The sequence below is a fragment of the Anolis carolinensis genome, chromosome 1 (assembly GCF_035594765.1).
Source record: "Anolis carolinensis isolate JA03-04 chromosome 1, rAnoCar3.1.pri, whole genome shotgun sequence".
Classification (NCBI taxonomy): Eukaryota; Metazoa; Chordata; class Lepidosauria; order Squamata; family Dactyloidae; genus Anolis; species Anolis carolinensis.
In genome coordinates this window covers 132126963-132139298 of record NC_085841.1, presented here as the reverse complement: position 1 = coordinate 132139298, position 12336 = coordinate 132126963, and the positions used below count along the sequence as shown (strand labels likewise).

Sequence of the window (12336 nt, the reverse complement as noted above, 5' to 3'; positions counted from 1 at the left end):
GACACATGTACGTGTTCACAATTGCCACCACCATATTTTAAAAACCAACCTACAGCAGACTATGCAGCAGTAAGCAGAGCATTAATGGTGAATTATGTGCCCAGCACCTGCCATTTGAAAGAAAATGAGCTATCATCATGGAAACACCCAGTCTGTGCCAAGGCCAGGGACTTCAATGCAGATCCTACCTCCCAAATCAGCTGTCACTGTCATCACACAGATGGGCCACTCAGCACCTTCTGATACCATGCTTCTGATATGACTTTCCTTTTTTAACCTGCTCAGCATAGCGTTAACATTTACAGAAGCTCTTTGCTAACCCTATGCTTTAGTTCCTCTTAGTAATGATGAGCTAAATACTGAAAAGAACCTTTCTTAAGGGGTTGGCCTCTCAAGCCTGTCTACAATTTGTGTGAGAGCAGACTGTGGTTACTCACGAGTGAGGAAAGAGCATATTACACCTCCTCAAAGCCATCTTGTTAATACTTCACAAACACAAAATTACAGCTTCTTCCAGTTAAAATTATTTCATGTACCAGTTGTGTGACTCTCTAAGTATAAAATCTTATGCTCTTTATTCTACATTTGATATATCATGGATTCTCTGTAAGCACATTTATTTATTTATTATTTATTTATTACAATATTTATATCCCGCCCTTCTCACCCAACAGGGCGGTTTACAATAAAACACATATATAAAAATTGTACAATGTACTATAAAACAGTTAAAATTATTAACTTACACAGGATATTCATAAAACACATTATAAAATACAGATGGGCATGTTTATTTATTGTTTGCCACATTCCACTTGAAAATCCTTTAATTTAGGACTCGAAATCAAAATATGTATTCAAAATGTTTTTTTAAAACCTTACTAACAATTTTGACACTTTCATAAAACAGACTTTTCTGAAAATTCCATTATCATTTGTTAATGTTTAGTATTTTGAGAAAATGTATTGCAAATTCTGTCAGAAATGTGAAGTACAGCCTGATTCAAAGGTCCTACTTTAATCCATAAACCGGTATGTTCATACTCTCTAAAAACTAACCACCAGCAAGATACACACATGCTTCATTTCTAGGATTTCCCATGATTTTTCACTGTATTTTAAGAAGTGGGGAAGAAGGGTAGGAGAGATACAGATGGCACAAATGAGGGTTCTTGCCTCTCCCGCCCCTGACACAAATGGATCCTGATCTTTGAAGAGTGCCCAACCAAATCTTTCTTTAAACCCAATGTTAAAATATGTATGCCCTGGCTTCTGATTTATAGTATCACTGACAAACAGTAAAAAGGACGGGAATGCTGTAAAGTTTATGGATGGAGTGATGGCATGCACAATGATGTCTCATAAAGAATAAAGGGGAGGGGGAGTTATTTATTCTTGCAGATTCAAGAACATACAGATAGACTGTCTGCGTGCACAGAATTTTTCATAAATATCCCACAGTGCACCCCGTTGTACAGCAGCCATACATTAATTAGAGCATTCAGCAGACACTGCAATGTGTTACACTCACCCAAGTGAATCTTCATTTTTCACATGCAGGGCCTTACTAATTAAAATCAGCTTTGCAATTAAATGTGGAAAATTGTGTTAAACATTCAAGCATGCTTTTAAGGATTGTGATGGCGTGGCGGAGGAAGCTAGGAGATGGAAGCAATGCGTTTATTTTTAGGATTTTTTTTATATTTTGATGCAAATGAATCCCCCCTGCCTAAAAATAAGAACCAGAGAAAGAGAAGGTATGAGGATTTCTTTTTTCCTCGCCCCCTCTCCATTCCTCGCCTCCCCGCCCCCATCTCTGTATTATAGATGCTCCTCTCTCTGTTGCAAGTTGCAATGCTCCACTATCTCTCTGCCAGTACCTGGCCTGGTTCCAATGCTTTTAGTGAGTGCTATCTGTCAAGGCATGAATAATACAGCCCCTAGGCTGTCGGCAGAATCCAAATGAGGCATACATCAGGAAGCAAGCACTCGACTTTAGCTCCAGAACATGCTCCTGTGAAGACAGGCAATTATTCACCCACGGCTGCAGCCATGGCAATCAAACTGGTGGGTGAAAAGGTATAAGAAACACAGGCTGCTGGGAGTGGGGGGGGGGGGGGGAGAGAGAGAAAGTGAAAAGGAATAAGAAATATGGCACAACAAGCAGAATGAAATTTAATATTATTTTTTTTAATAAGGAAGGATTTTCTAATATAAGAGAGATATTTGAGCCCTTTCATTTTTTTTAAATCTGGAGCTGAACTATTTAACTAAGACTTAAGAGGATGCTAAAGCAAGGCAAGCACTGTTGTCTTTATTTTTTTAAAAAATATGAAAGGTAAAACCTAATTGGAAAGTATTTACTTTTTAAAATCAAATTTCTAGGTTTCCATTATAAAGGAGGGGAATAATAAATGGGAAGAAAAGGATAAGCAACCAAGTAAATATGACATTCACTATCAAACTGGCTAATAGGAAAAGCATATTGATTAAGAAGCTCCTGCCTACAATCCCGGGGATGAGAAGCACATGCATGGATTCCTACTTAAAATCACGGCCGCTCATGGAGAAAGGGAAGGAAAGCGAAGGGGGGCACGCTCAGTGCTAGGCATGGAGTCGGATCTTGGAGCACACCATTGTGTCTTTTTAATTGTGAAGCACATGCCTTGCTGTGCATGGCACTTATGACCATTTTGTAACTTGCTGTTTTTGTTTTAAAAGATATGTGATAGCAGATATGTACTTCTGTACAACCCAGGAGTGGTGCGAAAAGCCACAGAAGAAGAACATAAGAAACTGGGAAAATGGTAGTCTTCTTGCTGTTTCTTAAACTCCAACTGCAAATGTTGTTTAAAACTCCATGTTTCTGTCATTGATAAAATGGGGGCATCTATCTATGAGATGAAAAATTGTGCTTTTTATCATATTTTTAGAAACGTGCAGTGGGTTTCTAGCCCATTTCTGATTTTTAAAAATATAAACAATCACAGACAGGATGGTGTGCAGTAGATCTTTATGAGGGGGAAAATATTATTACCTAGACCCAATGAAATTACCTACTGTTGAGTTACTATAATCCCAAGTAGTTTTGGAAGTTAAAATTCCAAAGAGTTTTGATCTGAGATCATTTAAGGATTACCACTTCCAGTATGATCTTGATTGTCTCAGACAATCTCAGGAGGTCCCTGCCATGTACCTTCACTATAAGCTGCAGTTTAGCTGGTGGTAGCCAAACGGTGCCATCATGACAAGAGCAATAGTAAAGCCAGTGCAATACTGTCAATTGTTCCTGACTCGTGTTCAACTTAAAATTTACTCCTAGAAGGCACATGCTCATATTCAGCTGTCTAACACAATGAAAACAAGGTACCAGAAACCTTAGGATGTCACATCTGCCTTCTGAGCTAAACTTCTGAAATACTCATTCTTGTGCTTGTCTGTATCCAGGCAAAAATGGTTAATCTTAATTCTGGCTTGTTGAAACAAGCCATATTCAAAACATAGCTTGGGAACCTCATTTATTTAAACAAACCATAGTTAGAATTAATGTCATTTAAGGGTTTGTAAGATGATCAAAACTGGTTAATTGCAACTGAAACCTTCTGAACTCCTTATTACAATTGCACTGGAAGAGAGGTAGATCATGTGGCTTATTCTCATCTTGCTAAAGCAAACTGTGTTTTATGACACTCAAGTAGTTTCTCAATTCCTGCTTCACCTTGAAATGACATATTGCATTGGCGACAGTGTAAGCAAAAATGAAATAAGGACAGACATTATGTTTTCAGTGTAAAAGCCATGCTAAGGCTTATAATGCAGTTTCAGAATGCAAATAAAGGACCTTGTGACACACGCCACCAGAATCACTGCACATTGCACTGATGGCGCCCACCCAGGGGGATAGGGACCTGTCTCCCTGCGCCCCGCACCATTCTGGCTTCCCCTACCCAATCACACTGAGAGAAGCCTCTTTAAGACGGCTAAGCCCATCTTTCCTTGTGAAAAGACGGGAAGCCTCCTGTTGTCCGCCGCTTGCATTTCTTCGGTGGCAGCAGGGTTTTTGAGACAGTTCTGCCATGGAGCCGCCCCAGAAGGACTTTTAATGTGTGTGATGAGAGCAGCCGGGCTCTGTGACAAAAGTACAAAAAGCTCCCCACTGCCGCCAAATTTTGGGCCATGTGAAGAGGTCCCTAATGCATTGAACTGGATTATATGAGTCTATAATGCCATATAATCCAGTTCAATGAAGTTAACCTGCATTCTGAAACTGCATTATATGGCGATGTAGATGCAGCCTATATGTCCCATGACTGTACTGACTATACCTCATTAAAAATAGCAACTTGAGGGGCAGGATGGGAAAAGTTTAACTTTTGCCTTGGCCAATGATCCTAACAAAAAACTATCCTTGCTATCTGCTACAGGAAAGAAGCTGTTTTTGGTTTATTCCAAGTGTTTTCAACTATTTATGATTAGAGCAAACCAGTCAGTCTATTAATATAAAAGTAAAGTTGATGGATCTCACCCAAAGTCTATCCTGTCTAGATAAATAATAATAATAATAATAATAATAATAATAATAATAATAATAATAATAACAACAACAACAACTTTATTCTTATATCTCGCCCCATCTCCCCGAAGGGATACGGGGCAGCTCAAATGGGGACCAAGCCCAATGATACACAATACAATACAACCACATAAATACATGTATTTATGGCCTAGAGGATAAAAGCCTTGTGACTTGAAGGTTGAGTTGCTGACCTGAAGGCTGCCAGGTTCAAATCCAACCTGGGGAGAGCGCAGATGAGCTCCCTCTATCAGCTCCAGCTCCATGCGGGGACATGAGAGAAGCCTCCCATAAGGATGGTAAAACATCCGGGCGTCCCCTGGGCAACGTCCTTGCAGACGGCCAATTCTCTCACTCCAGAAGCAACTCCGGTTGCTCCTGACACACACACAAAAAAACATAAACATAAAATCATAGAGCATATAATATACATAAAAACATAGTTTAAACCGATAGCTAATAGCCAGGCACAGTGAGCTTATTAAGACTTGAGGCAAGCCAAACATTGTAAAAGCACAGTATCTTGTACCCTCTCTACTGAATGGACCAGAAAGGTGTAGTAGCTGGGTATAGTTGGAGGTAAAGGACAGTAATCAAATTATGTAAATTTAATCAAATGCACATTGAAATAACCAGGTTTTCATATCTTTACAAAATGTGGCCAGGGTGGGGGCTAGTCTAATTTCTCTCAGGAGGGAGTTCTAGAGCCGAGGGACCACCACTGAGAAGGCCCTCTCCCTTGTCCCCACCAATCTCGTTTGAGATGGTAGCGGGAGCAAGAGGAGGGCCTCCTCAGCAGATCTCAGAGATCACGCAGGCTTGTAGTAGGAAATAAAATCACAATAATGGCATACTGGAACATGGGAGGAGATAAGAAGAGATTTGGGCTGGGGTTGGGGAATATGAAAGTAGTAATGTAGTAATGTGTGTCCTGTGTGTTTGTTTACACAGATCTAAGGCTGAAAGAATTGTGTGCACATGCGAGTATTAGAACATAGGTAGGTAAAGGTTTCCCCTGACGTCAAGTCCAGTCGTGTCAGACTCTGGGGTTGCTGCTCATCTCCATTTCTAAGCCGAAGAGCCGGCGTTGTCCGTAGACACCTCCAAGGTCATGTGGTCGGCATGACTGCATGGAACGCCGTTACCTTCCCGCTGGATCTTGATCTACTCACATTGGCATGTTTTCGAACTGCTAGGTTGGTAGAAGCTGAAGCTAACAGCAGGCGCTCACTCTGTTCCCCGGGTTTGAACCTGGGACCTTTCGGTCTGCAAGTTCAGCAGCTCAGCGCTTTAACACACTGAGCCAGCAGAGACTCCTAGGTACATAGGTATACATCCTATAAAGTGCACAATGAACATTTCACTTTATAGAATTTGTACAAATATGTGCACATGCCGGCTGACCAGAAGACCACTTACCCATTCAAACAATGCCTATCTGGAATTCCTAAGCAATTTTAAGCAAAGGCTGACTTCAGCAGGCTGAAGCACATTTTATGCAGGATTGGATGGTATGAGATGATCTTTCATAGAAAAAGTGGCTATTATAATCCTCATTAATTTGATACTAATAAATGGGTGATATGCTGGAGATCTTGAATTGTATATATGTAAAATGTTAATATTAATTCACTTTGTTTGGAATTACATGGTTTTCTGTCCCCAGAAACAAAGGAAATAAATTATGTTTTTAAAATAACTATATTGTGCACATGAATTGTACACTTCTTTTCCATATTTATTAATATGAAGTATTTTCATAGATCTAATAGATAATTAGAGTATTAAGAATAAGTTAACAGTCAGAAAAATAATTTTGATACTTTTCCAAATTGTCTAGTGAAATGTCCTCAAAATTTCATTTAATTAACAACTTCAAGACTCAGTCTGTTCATGTACTGACATGTCCAGAAAGTTAAAAAAAAATCACTCACATATTTTAAAATGAACTTAATTTCATTCCAAAACCTTGAAATTTATATTTTTGTATTCTTTAATTCATTTTCCTCCTCTAGATCCTAAACATATATTATTTAATTAATGAATATATTTCAAAGTTATATCTAAATCACATGAGTTCAAATCTTTATTTAAAACAACAACACTAAAATTACAAATAAACCTATTAGCATTGATTTCATGGGATTTGCAGGGGTGAGATCTGATGTTACACGCCAATCATTGATGAAGAATGGGATCTGCAGTGTGCAGAATACATAAAAATCCAGATGATTTAGGCAAAATTATATTTGGTGTGCTAAGATGTTGCCTCAAATCAGGCAAACCTTTGGAATACCACAACAAGTTTAGAAAAAATATATCTATGATTTTTCAAAAGAAAAATCCTCCACCCTCTCTTACTATATTCAAAAAATATTCATCACATTTTTGTGAGTATTTGGTAGAACAACTGGAACACCTTCTTAAATTATGATTGGTTGTGAGGATATTTTTGGCTCAAAAAGAATCCACATTGCTTGAAGTTCAAAAGCTTGGATCCTATATTGTTCTTCAATTTGTGCAAAGTTGTATTCTCCCATCTCTTCCTCACATATACAGCTTCCTGAACCATATTTTAATGCCTTTGCAAAAATCACTAAATCCCATTTTGTGGAGTATTCTAGGCTGCATGTGTACGAAGACAGGAAAGCTCAATTTTGGGAATGTGAACATTGCTCCATTTGTAAAAAGACAGCATCTTCACTGTAACCTAACAACTGCAACAAAACTACTCACACTTTTTCATGATATTATTTAAAAATTCCTCCTGTCCCATGTTTAGCACTGTTTGAGAAAACATTTTCCTATTTGTTTCCATTGCTTTATTTTCTGTTTCTTGGTGATACCACCAAATAACCAATCTCATTAACAAAATAACTTTTTGATGATATTCCATCTACTTTATGACCCCAACTTGGTGCACAATCTCTGTGATTATATAACAAAGGGTCATTTTCTGAATGTTTCATTTCCATCAGTGACCTATTGCCCCATTTACACAGACACTAAAATCTAGCCTGCCTGAGGTTGGGGTGTCTAGAAAACATTTCCCTGCCCAATGCAAGCTCCAACGCAAATCCAGCCAGAAATAGTGTGATAATATTTTTTTTTACCATAAATCCTGTATCAAGCCATAAAATCAGCTGAATCCCTCCTGTGTATAAACAATGCACAGGAAGAAACTGAATGCCAAATGTGGAGGGTTCATGTAAATATGAGTAAGAAAACAGTCTGAGTAAAAAAGCAGCAACAGAGCCCAGCTAGAAGGTAAACAAATGCTTCCTTCTGGCAAAGTACAGTGTTCCCATGGGAACACTGGATTTCACAGTCTTGTTTTGCTGTGCTATTATTCAAGTCTTGGGAAACTGTTTGTGTAAGCAAATCTTTGTGAGGAGTTAATAAAACTCCTGGATTTCAGTTGATCAATGTGTCTGAGTGGACTCTCTTGCATCTTTCAGATGGTTCATGAGGTGCCTGTGTAGGCACTCTGAAGCAAACCAGCTTTCTTAAACCTGAATTAATTGGCTGTGTGGAAGCAGTCTAGTCAACATGTTTGTATGTCCAAATGTAATCACATTTGCCACTACAGTGTAATAATGTCATCTCAGGTTGCCTTTAAATATCTGTTCGGTTGAAAAGACAAAAAACGCATTAACCAAGGAGAAATAACACCAAAAATATGGGAATGATAATGCAATTTTTTTAAAAAAAATGGGAATAAAATTTCAAACTATGAGCCGGCACTGAGTGTTAAACTAGGAGACTGAGAGACCAGAGTTCAAAATCTCTGCTCAGCCATAGAAACCTACAGCGTAATCTTGGTCAAGTCACACACTCTCAGAGAAAAGCAAAGGTAAACCCTCTGACCAAATTCTGCTAAGGAACTCCTATAATAGGTTTTCTTAGGTCATCATGAGTCAAAAATAATTGAAGACATACAATAACAATCTCAAACTAATAATTTTCATCCAAATATTTCAACGTTAGGAGAATATGCAATGAAACCACCACACCTATGTCTAAGTTTAAATAAAACATGAATCATCAACAGCGCTATTCTTTTCTATCAATACATTTCAACTCCAATATTTTGTCTTTAAAATGCCATTATTATTTGTAATGACAGTTCAGAATTCATTACTATATATAATTTTAGAGACAACCTTGCAGTGTGGCCTTAAGCTACTGTCAGACGCTCACTTTCAGAAGCACCACAATTATTTTACAACACAAATCCATGCCACACAGGGAATGAGAGTAGATTGCTACCTGCACAAGAGCTTTAGCGTAAGGATAATTGAATATAGGGGGAAGGGAAGAAGACGGATTGCTGTGGTCCATTGGAACTGGCAATTAGCAGCATGGTATCTCAGACAAGCCAGGATTTTGATTGCTGCCCACGCCTTTGAGATCAACTGAAACGATCCACGTGGCATTCTGAGGTCTACATATGGGAGAAAGCTTGAATGCCTCAGACTGGAAATGCAAAGGGATCCATCAGAAAGAGGTGATATGGGAAAGTGTCTTTGCTTCTAAACTGATGGGCCCAAAAGAGGGTAGCCAACTGACTACTTTCCTTTCAGAACTAATTCTCCATTAGGTATCTGACAAGATAATTGCTTAGAAATTTTCAGCATTTCTTACTTTATGTGTCGGGGTACTCATGGTATGCAAATCTGAGTTTACGTTAATAAATGAGACTCTATTTTAATCCAGAAATTGGTGCCTCCTCTTTTTCCTCCTCCAGCTGTAAACACCTAGTAGCTATTGGAAAAAAATACTTGAAATGAATTAATTTGATTGCTATACCAAGGAAGTGGCAAATTATTGAATACGTCCAGGTAGTGTGTGACTAAAAAGAACATATGAGGGGCCTTCCAGACAGACCTTAATCCTGGGAGGAACTGGGTTATTTAAAGGCCACACACTACCTCAAACCCTGGGATTTCCCTGTGGTCGACCCAGGAGGGCATAGAGCCAGCCCCCTATTCCCCCCCCCCCAAAAAAACTTACCTCAGGAGCCTGACAGAAGTGCAGAACCCTCCAGAGCGATCTCCTAGCACATGAAAATCATGTCAGGAGGTGGGGGAAGAGGAGGGAACTGATCCTTCATCTCTTGATACATCATTTTCAAACACCAGAAGACTCTCTAGAGGGGCCTGTGCTGCCAGCAACCCCCTCAGGTAAGTTGGGGAAAATGGGGGGCTGAGAGGGGAGGGGGGTGCTTTGGAAAAGAATCTGAATCTCTTTGGGGAATCACCTGAAAAGATCCAGACCTTAGCTTAAGGTCCAGATTGAGACAGGTCCCACATTTTGGGCCTGTTTGGAAGGGCCCTGAGTTACCTCAAAGCAAATCTAAAACACAGAATCCTAAAAGTATTTAGTCTGGTGGCCAAATGTATACCTTGCATTTTCAATGAGCATACAAAATATTAAAATATAAATTATTCATTAAAAAATATATTAAGATATTTGAGGTTACTCTTTGACTCAGTTATACTTAGAGAAGACCTACTGCAAGGTTTAAGATATTTGTAACTAGCTATTATTGATCTCAGTGAGTCTGCTAAGAATGACAAAGTCTGCATCCAATCCACATATAAGTCCCATTTTACCAGCCTGCACAAATGGCTCAGACTTCTAGTCAGTATATAAATGCCTTCAAATCTCCTCTCAACATATGGCAATCCCATGAACTTCTAAGGGTTTTGCTTTATTAAAGTAAAAATACATTAAAACATAGGGTGCATCTACAATGGAGAATTAATACAGGTTCGCCATGTCAGTAGCCCTGGCCCGATGCTATGGAATCCTGTGATTTGCAGTTAGAAGAGGAGGTACCATATCCTTTGGCAGAGAAGGCCAAAGACCTAAAACTACAGTTCCCATTATTCCATAAAATTGAATCAGTTAAAGTGGTGTCAGTGTGGGAAAGAGTTAAAATTTGTTGGACCTAATATTGTCTTTGCTCCTCCTAAATTCAATGGGATTTGAGTACACATAACTTTGAGCTTGTCATACGTTTACCAAACGTAGAGTACGCGAAATATCTTAAAATCCTTGGCATTGCTTCAGAGTGCTCAGGATTGTGGGACATGATGATTCCTCCTGACTCCTTCATTGCTAAAGATGCAAAGATCCCATCACACCATTATTTTATGTTCCTCTCATTCAACCTAATCTGTGACCCAGTTCTTAAAATTCCTATTTAAGTAGAAGAATTTAAATCAATTCTACAATTAAAGCCTACAATATATTACGACTTTCTACTCCTTCTTTTTAGTCTCCCTGTATTATAGAGTAACCAATACATGTACATTCACAAAAACTATACCAAAAGGCAATCTTAATTTAATAGTGCATAAACTTGCATTACATTTCTTTTTTCAAAAGGTTTACGAATAAGTAGATATAATCCTGTACACTGATATTCACTATATCGATACAGCTATAAACATCATATTAAGTTTGGGGCTTTTGTTTTGTCAATATTTTATGATCTCACATGAGCACATTGTTGATATAAAAACAGAAAAAACTGTATGAACTGAAATATAAACTATGCATGTACAGCAGTGTTACCAAAAACTGGAAACAGGAAAGAGAACAATGGGGGATTCTTAATGCAACATTTCAGAGTCAAAATTTCCTATTTGGCATCCTAGTTTTTGGCATTGTATGTGCTTGCATCAACAATATGACAGCCTAGTATGCAACAAGATGACCACAGCAACATGTAATGCTCCAACTCTTAAGATTTAATGCCTCCTGAAGCAAGATTTGGACCACAGCCCTGGCATGCAGCAAATCTTTCAAGAACAAATGACATGTGCAGCAAACAATTCCCCACAAATCTAAACAAGAGTGAAGAAACTCGTGAAACAAAACATTTTCAGCACGGTGCAATTTAATACACTATTCAATATTCATTGAAATCAAGAACTTATGCACGCTGAACCTCATGCTAACTAGCGTCTAATAGTTTTCCGTACAAATTGGTGTTTTGGGAGCATCTTACAGCAGCTTCCCATCACCTCATTTTGGCACTTTTATGCTACACAGGAAACACAAAACCGGAAAGTGAACACTTTAGATGTATAATACTTTTTTTAAGTATGTCAACACGCCTTCACCTCAGTTACAGAAATCTGTAAATGACTTCACTGAAATATGTCCAAACATTCCAATAATTTCTTGGGGAACAAACAATAAAGGGGTGTCTAAAAATGACTGAATATATTTATCAGTCATGATACTCACCAAAGTAAGGGCACAGAACTTTTATGATAATAATAAAATCACCTGGATCTAAAAGCCATATTATCATTGACCTGTTCTAAAGTTCTCCCATGGAATATAACCTCAACATTGCCCTGTACTCAAAAGACTATGGTTTTATTCCATTTCTGCACTTTATCATATAATGTACACTATACTGGCATAAAGTATGCCAATTAAGCTAACATTTCAATTTTCCAAAAACAAACTGCAAAACTCCGTGACCAATCTGATCATGAAGAGTAGAGAGATGTGCATTCCATGAAACAGATATGTGTGTGTGTATTATTTCTCTACATGGTTAATATACCTAATCAGTGCTAAGTCTGATTAGAGTTAGAAAGGGGCATGTCTACCTCACTTCTCCTGTTTCTTTTGTTTGATTCCAATTAATGCTGCAGTTTTGTTAGAAAAGTTGACGATTGGGATGCTATAACAAAGTGAGAATGCAATCAGGTGCAAAAATTATACAAAAGTACAAAAGA

General features: G+C 38.3%; 1 protein-coding gene across 23 annotated transcripts in view; it reads right to left on the bottom strand.

Moving 5' to 3' along the window:
• The window catches only part of myt1l (myelin transcription factor 1 like), a 410971-nt gene that overhangs the window by 167927 nt on the left and 230708 nt on the right, over positions 1–12336 (bottom strand). The gene's annotated exons all lie outside the window — the stretch shown is intronic.